We start from the raw sequence: 9,194 nt of genomic DNA on the forward strand, positions 1-9,194 counted from the left end.
TCTACCTATGCCTCCATCTTGGCCGGAAGTACAAAGGATTTTCAATAAGCGTCAAAATAATTCTATAGGAAGTAGGCTTTTCAACAAATGGTGCCAGGACAACTGGATATCTACATGTAAAAAGATAAAATTGGACCTTAATGTCATACCATATGCAAAAATAAATGCCAAATGGATCAGACTTCAATGTAAGAGCTATAATTAAGCTAGATAATGGTTTCTTTGTAATGAGACCAAAATCCAAAGTGACTTAAAAATAGATAAATTGGATTTCATCAATATTAAAAACTGTGTATCAAATAATACAAGTAAGAAAGCGAAAATACAACACATCCAATGAGAGAAAATATTTACAAATTGCATATCCAGTAAAAGTCTATTTTCCAGTTTTACGAGGATAAAGAACTCTCACAACAAAATGGCAAACATGACCCAATTTTTATGAACAAAGTATTTTATTAGACATTTTCCAAAAGAAATACAAATGGGTAATAAGCACGTGAAAAGTCACTCAACGCAGAAATACTAGTCAGAACCACAATGAGATACTTCACATCTAGTAGGATGGTGATTATAAAAGACAGAAAATAAATGAGAATAGGGATAAAATGTAATCCTTTTACATTGCTGGTGAGAATGTAAACTGGTACAGGCATTTAGTAAAGTTTGTCAGTTACTCAAAATGTTAAAGTTACCATATTACAAAGCAATTACAATACTAAATGTATGTCCAAGGAAATGAAAATATGTCCTCATAAAAACTTGTACACCAATGTTTATAGCAACATTCTTCATAATAGACAAAAGGTAAAAACCCAAATTTCCTTGCACTGATAAATGGATAAACAAAATGAAGTTAATTCATAAAGTAGAATATCATTCAGCCATAAAAAGGAATGAACTACTAACACATACTATAACACAGATAAACCACTAAAAAACATGCTAAGATGCTAGACATATTAAATATATTTGAATCACCCTGGCAACTATGATTTGTCTTTAGATGAATAGTATTCAAGAAATAGTGATAGCAAGATGAAAGCCATGATTGCCCATGAAGATCAAGTTTTGGGATACATTGCGTGATTAATTTTGGTGGTATAACTAATTATGGACCTGTGGTTTCTTAATATAGCAAGTAACAATACCTCTAGAACAAACCAAAAAACTGAAACTAAAAGAGAGTGTCAGCTCAAATGTAGAGAACCCCAGCAAAATTAAACCACCACTCATCACTGCATGATACATATGGACACTAGATAATAAAAATATAAATTGGAAAGTAGGGCGCAACTATAGTAATAGTAGTACACTGACAGATATCCATGTCAGCTTATCATGGGGAATGGGCTTACTGGGGCACTGTTACACTTAAGGAAAAAAGTTACTGCAACAAAGGTATAATAAAAATATATGAAATATACTTGGAAATTTTGGAATAGTATGTTAAGTCTTTAACAATATACTCCCTCAGGCATTTCTCATATATGGAGTAATGTATTCTTGTGAGATTGACTGGTTTTAGGAGAAAAACAATCTTTGGTACTTGATATAAATAAATCATCTATATATTTTTAGCTTGTTAGGGAAATTTTAACATTGGTTCTGATAAATCAGAATGAAGCTAAGAAGTAGGGTTATCAAAATAAGCAAATTGTACGTCAGCATACTGTATACTGCACAGAAACACCAATGTCAAACTTTGAGCCAGAACCTGTAATTCCACAAAGTCAAGAAGTGAAACATTGTATTTTTTGAACTATAAGACACACAGCCCCAAATTTGGGAGGAAAAGGGGCATGTATCTTACAGTCCAAATGTAGCTTACCTGGCTCACTGTGGGTGGGGGCAGTGGTGGAGCAGGGTCACAGGTTATTAAATATTTTACCACATTTTTTGCTCCAAAATGTTTTCCTATTTTCCTCCTCTGAAAGCTAGGTGCATCTTATGATCTGATGCATCTTACAGTTTTAAAAATATGGTGAGCACCCCTGAAATTCTTCAAATTGCCCTGGCCAGTATGGCTCAGTTGTTTGGAGTGTCGTCCTGTAACTGAAGGGTTGAAGGTTCAATTCCCAGTCAGGGTACATACCCAGATTGTGTGTTCAATCCTGAGTCTGGGTATGGATGATCCCTGGTCTGGGTTTGTATAGGAAGCAACCAATTCATGTTTCTCTCCTACATTAAAGTTTTTCTTTCTTTCCCTTCCTTTCTTTTTGAAAGCAATGATAAAGTGTCCTCAGGTGAGGATAAAAAAAAAAAGGAGGAGGAAAGAAATTCTTTGAATGTATTTTTGGCTCATGAGCAGAGTCATCAGGTTAGCATATTAATACTCTATCAGAACCCAAATAATGATGCAAGTGGTGCAACATCAGTTCAAAAGGGCAACACTTTGTGGACTAATGTGTCCATAAGGTGGTGACAAGCTCTGAAATACTTTCTGACAATGAAGAACACAAAAGTCTCCAAAAACTGGGTGGTAGATGCCTAAACTTGTAGGGAAATAGCCGCTGTAACATACATAATAATTACGCTGATGTGCTTTAAAAATGCAACTCACCTCAGCGAATGTGGAGATGAAGTTAACAATATTAGAAGCAAATGAACAGTTTATATCAAGACTAAAATGTTTTCTTTTTAGTACTATCAGATTCTAATGTTGATAGAAGTTTCCTATGACCAATTTTCTGATGGGAGGAATAAACCTAATATATCCAAAGGGCATTGTATTTCTGGGTAAATTGAATAATGCTGAGTTTCCATTGTCTCCTTTTTGTCCACTAAACTATGCAAAATCTGGATGAACTTTTTTTTGAGTTTTAAGACTCCAAAAAACCCCATTCTCATGTTGGACCTACGCAATTGGCAAGACTACTATTTTACATATTATATAATGAAAGTGAGCTATATAAATCACACTGCCAATAATACATACCTAAAACTGCAATAGCTGAGAATCACAGTGCTGTCAAGAACCCTGCAATATTACTGTTGTCTTATCATCATTGGAGCATAAAATTAAAAGTAATAATCCCTGAAGGGAAATAGGCAACCAATACCACTAATACAAACTCTGGACAATTAAGTACTAGTGAATTTCCACAATCATTGCTTATTGTCCACAAGAATGTACAAAAGTCACAGGTACAGTGTACATGGATGAGTAAGACACCAAAGGGTGAATAATCTTTCTTGTTTATACTGTTAAGAAGCAAGAAAAACCCAAATTACTAGGCCTGAAAATCTTGAGAATTCATTGAAATTATTTAAATGTCTAATAATAAAAGATGCTCAACAATTTTACAATATGTTAGTGACTCAGAATGGAGAAATTAGATGGTAATACTACTGGGAAATTGGAGAGCAGTATCTGTTGTGTAGTTATTTGGTAAAGGGCGCTATCATGTGGACAAAGTAGGCACTACATAATTTAGTGACCACAAGATGGTGCCAAATTCCTACCAGTGTCAGTATTTCTGATTATGTAGCAGAGGTATTAAACTGCACTGCTGATGGAACTAGTTTCCTACATTCATGTGAACTTCAAACCCTCTACATTCCCAAAGGGCAGTGATGTATGTACCAATTGGGTAGCATAAAATTCTGAATTAGCTCCAATATGTCTGCAGTTCACTGACAAATCTGGAAAGGCCTGATACATTACAACCTATCAATATGTGACACCATTACCATAGATTTAATACTCAATGGAACTAATAATAAAACAATGGCCAAAAGACAATATTGGAGCTAATAGAATCAGGCATATATTTATGACTAAATTTACCCATATATACTTTGGCCTATCAAAGTTCCTTCCGTTCAAAAGTTAGAATGGAAACTCATCACTTGCTAAACAGCAAGGCAGTGTAGACAAATTTAGTACAAAAATATCAAGTAATTACATAACTCTAAATTTTGCAACCATGGTCAACCAATTCTGTGAGCATCCTGATTACCAGTGTGTGTTTTTTTTAAATATGTTCTTATTGTTTTGTGTTCTTCCATACCTTTAATTGGAAACATCTATTTTTTTATTTTTTTAAAGATTTTTATTTATTTTTTTTTAGGGAGGGAAGAGAGGGGGAGAGAGAGAGAGAGAGAGAGAGAGAGAGAGAGAGAGAGAGAGAGAGAAAGAGAGAGATCAATGTGCGGTTGCTGGGGGTTCTGGCCTGCAACCCAGGAATGTACCCTGGCTGGGAATCAAACCTGGGACACTTTGGTTCCCAGCCCGCGCTCAATCCACTGACCTACGCCAGCCAGGGCTTGATTACCAGTGTTTTGAACTCTGCATCTGATAGGTTGGCTATCTGCATTGCTTAGTTCTATTTTTAGAGATTTGATCTATGCTTTCATTAGGGCCATATTTTTTAGTCTTGGTGTACCTGTTATGTAGTAAGGGGAAGAGCCTCAGGTATTCACCAGGTGGGGCAACCTATGTAGCTGCATTGTGGCACTGTAAGTGGGGGAGGGGTCCGAGAGGGAACAATGCTGCTTGCTCAGCTGTCTACCAGCTTTCAGTCACTTCCTCAGCTTCCCACAAGCAAATTGGGCCCTTCTGGTGCTGATTCCTGGTGGGTGGGCTTCTGTATGTTCTAGGACCCTGTGGGTCTCTCCAAGGAACTCTGCCGTAAGGCTGGGAGTTTCTCCCGCCGCTGCAACGCCCGCAGGTTTTTACCGCCAGAGTTTTTGAGGCTTTTTTTCCCCATGCTAGAACCCTGGGTTGTGCAGTCTGTCTCACTCCCCAGTTGTTCTTCCTAGTTATCCGCATGCAAATGGAGGCCCACCCAGTCCACCACCTGCCACCGTGCCTGCTGGGACCTCTAGCCACAACCTCGCCATGCATCCTCTCTGCCCCAGCCGCCCATCTCCGCTCCTCCTACCTGTCTGAATGTTTGTTTCTTCTTTTTTTTTAAACATAACTTTTCTTTTTTTTTTTAAGATTTTATTTATTTATTTTTAGGGAGGGAAGGGAGGGAGGGAGAGAGAGAGGGGGTGGAGAGAAACATCAATGTGTGGTTGCTGGGGGTTATGGCCTGCAACCCAGGAATGTACCCTGGCTGGGAATCGAACCTGGGACACTTTGGTTCCCAGCCCACGCTCAATCCACTGACCTACGCCAGCCAGGGCTGAATGTTTTTTCTTTAAATCCTTGGTTGTTGGACTTCCATACAGTTTGATTTTCTGGCAGTTCTGGTTGTTTTTTTTTGTTTTTGTTTTTAAATTTGTTGTCCTTTTTTTGGTTGTGTGAGGAGGCAAAGTGTATCTACCTATGCCTCCCTCTTGGCCGAAATCCAAAGGTTTCCTTTCTTGACCCATTTTAATGTCTGCTTGATGGTGAGCTATGAACCACAAATTGCAAAGGAAGCTTTCAGGGAACTTAAAAAAAATAAGCATGCCAAGCATACTAAGCACACCTCATCCAAATGGCAAGTAACTCAATATAGAATATTGAATACAAGATGCACTGGCCATTCTGGCTGGCAGTAACCAAAGATTACCTTTATCAATGTTTGAGGGTATTAGAAAGTTCTTTGGGATAAGCGTGCCACAAAGAAAAGCATTAGGCTCATTCCTTTTCTTGCTGAAAGCAGTGATCGTTCTCTTCATTTAAAACCCATTCAGAATTATTCTTGAGGCCTATGCTTGTGATCATCCTTCTGGCAAAAAGCCATCTCACTATATTCTTTACTGCCTGCTCTGGTCCTAACATAAGATATAGGATTTCTTAAATTGTTTATTTTAGAGTTCCATCTAAGAGTTCACAACTCTAGCGTATACACTTCACTACTGCATGTAGTTAAAAGGCAGTAGGGCAGTAAGTTCCTGAAATGAACACCAAGAGTTCAGCATTGTGGTGTCTCTCTGGACAGCCTTCTAGTCCTGATAAGCAGAAACCAGTGAAAAGTATAGCTAAGCCAAAGACATCTCAGTCCACAGGCCTGCTGGAATTTCACCAATACACATGATAGTAAACTCCTAAGGGGACTCAGGAACATGTCTACATGGTATACTATTCACTGAAGGGAAAGTGTTGGGTATTGTTCTCCATTGTCTTATGAGGTAATCTCATCTTTGAAGAATACTGGCTTCTTGTATTAGGTGAACATAGTTCCACTATCAACTAAAACTACTTCTCTCTCTCTCTCTGTATGTAATTGTTTATGCTATTACAGTTGTCCCAATTTATCTCCCTGTGCCCCCCTACACTCAGCCCACCTCCCACCCCCATAGTCAATCCCCACATTATTGTCCATGTCTGTGGGTCATACATGTATGTCCTTTGACTAATGCCTTCACTTTCCTTCTTTTAAAAATATTTTTACTAATTTTTTATTTTTAGAGAGAGGATAAGGGAAAGAGAAAGAGTGGGAGAGAAACATCAGTGCATGGTTGCGTCGCATGTGCCCCTCACTGGGGACCTGGCACAGAACCCAGGAATGTGCCCTGCTTGTGAATTGAACCAGCGACCCCTTGGTTCGCTGGCCACTACTCAATACACTAAACCACACTAGCCAGGGCTCCCTTTGCTTCTTTCAGTCAGTTCCCACCTGACCCTCCCCTCTTACAGCTGCCACCCTGTTCCATGTTTCCATGTCTCTGATTCTTATTCTCTGATTCTCTGTTTTGCTTATTAGTTTACCTTGTTCATTAGATTCCACCTATAAGCAAGATCATATGGTATTTGTCTTTCACTGACTGGAGTATTTCACTTAGCATAATAGTATCCACATCCATCCATTCTCTCACAAAAGGTAACAGTTTTTCTTTTTTGCTGCTGTATAGTATTCCATTATGTAACTCTACCACAGCTTTTTATCCACTCATCTACTGCTAGGAACTTAGGCTGTTTCCAGCCCTTGCCTATTGTAAATTGTGCTGCTATGAACATTGGGGTGCATAGGTTTTGAACTGATGTTTCAGGATTCTTAAGATGTATTCCCAGAGGTGGAATTGCCTGGTCAAAAACCAGTTCCATTTTTAATTTTTTTAGGAAGTTCCATACTGTTTTCCACAGTGGCTGTACCAGTCTGCATTCCCACCAGTAGTGCACTAGGGTTCCCTTTTCTCCACATCCTCTCCAACACATGTTGTTTGTTGATTTGTTTATGATGGCCATTCTGACTGGTGTGAAGTGATATCTCATTGTGGTTTTAATTTGCATCTTTCTGATGGCTAGTGATGCTGAGCATCCTTTCATATGTTTCTAGGCCCTGTGTATGTCCTTGGAGAAGCGTCTGTTCAGGTCGTTTGTTCATCTTTTAATTGGATTATTTACCTTCCTAGAGTTGAGTCTTATAAGTTCTTTATATATTTTAGAAATTAACCCCATGTCCAATGTATCATTGCAAGTATGTTCTCCTATACAGTGGGTTTCCTTTTCAATTTTGATGATGGTTTCTTAACTGTGCAGAAGCTTTTTTATTTGATGTATTCCCATTTGTTTATTCTTTTTCTTTGTTTCCCTTGCCCTAGAAGATATATCAGCAAAAAAAGTTGCTTCACGGGATAGCTGAAATTTACTGCCTATGTTTTCCTCTAAGATTTTTATGGTATCACCTACCAGCTTTGTGGCTCTGTAGGGGGAGTGTTCAGTAAGTGGACAATGACCTCTGCTCACCTTTCTTTCTAGGAGAAAGCTGTCCCCCAGTTTTCACCTTGATGTCAAACACTTTAGTTCCTCCCTGTATGTCACTGGTGACCTTCAATCTCCTACCTCAGTGCTAGAGCTCAGACGGAATGAGTCTGAGTGAATTCATGTGTGGGTTTTGGAAGGGGAACTGCTTGGGACTCCAGCACTTCTTTCACTGACTCAATCCCTGCTGATGTTTGCAGCCAGAAGTTGTGGGGACTTATCTCCCTGGCACTGGAACCTAGGTCTGGCGGGCCTGGTGTAGGGCTGGGACTCCTCACTTCCAAGATATCCCTCCTGAATTTGTATCCACCACACATGGGTGTGGGACAAACTCATTCTGTGTGTCTGACCTTCCCACCAGTCAGGATGGATGTGGTTTCTTTAATTGTGTAGGTATTGGACTTCTATTCAGCTTGATTTCTGACAGTTCTGAGTTATGGTTGTTCTATATTTTAGTTGTAATTTTGATGTTGTGAGAGGAAGCTAGCCGTATGTACCTATGTGCCATCTTGATCAAAAGTCTGTCTTGAATGTGCTTTTTTTAAAATTGAGGTTGCTTTCTAGTTCCATGACATTGTGATACACCGCCCCCCCCAAATTCTTGATACGATTTAAATCTTCTTGAATTTGTTAAGACTTATTTTGTGTCCTAATATGTGGTCTATCTTTGAAAATGATCCATGTGTACTTAAGAAGAATGTGTATTCTGCTGCTTTGGGATGACCTGTTTTGTAAATATCAATTAAATCCATTCAATCTAGTGTATCATTAAGATAATTCTTTCCTTGTTGATTTTTTTTGTCTGGAAGGTCTATCTATTGGTGACAATAGGGTGTTAAAATTCCCTACTATGATGTATTGCTGTTGACCTCTTCTTTACTGTCCACCAAGATTTTCTTTATATATTTAGGAGCTCCTATGTTGGCTGCATTTATGTTTACAAGGGTTATCCCTTTAATATTATGTAGTGACCGTCTTTGTCTCTTGTTATGGCCTTTGTTCTGAAGTCTGTTTTGTCAGATAAAAGTATTGCTACCCCAGTGTTTTATTCATCTCCATTTGCATGGGATATGTTTTCCCAAACCGTTCACTTGTAGCCTTTGTAAATATTTTCTTCTGAGATGGGTCTCTTGTAGACAGCATATACATGCGTCATGTTTTCATATCCATTCAGCTACCCTATGTCTTTCGATTGAAGCATTTAATCCATTTACATTTAAGGTTATTATTTTTAGGTACTTATTCATTGCCATTGTTTGTTTTTTAAACAGTCAATTTCATTCTCCTTAAACCAAATAGTAGAGTGAGTCTTTTGGGGGAAGGGAGGGAGAAAGAAAGGGAGAGAAACATCAATGTGTGGTTGCCTCTTGTGTGCTCCCTACTGGGGACCTGGCCCACAATCCAGGCATGTGTTCTGACTGGGAATCAAACCAGTGACTCTTTGGTTCACAGGCTGGTGCTCAATCCACTGAGCTACACCAGCCAGGGTCATTGCAATTGTTTCTTTATACCTAATTTCCTATGTCTCCTATTTCTTCTTCTTAAAGTAATTTCT

Source organism: Phyllostomus hastatus, unplaced genomic scaffold, assembly GCF_019186645.2.
Source record: "Phyllostomus hastatus isolate PE091 unplaced genomic scaffold, TTU_PhHast_1.1 phas_contig_30, whole genome shotgun sequence".
NCBI classification, from domain to species: Eukaryota; Metazoa; Chordata; class Mammalia; order Chiroptera; family Phyllostomidae; genus Phyllostomus; species Phyllostomus hastatus.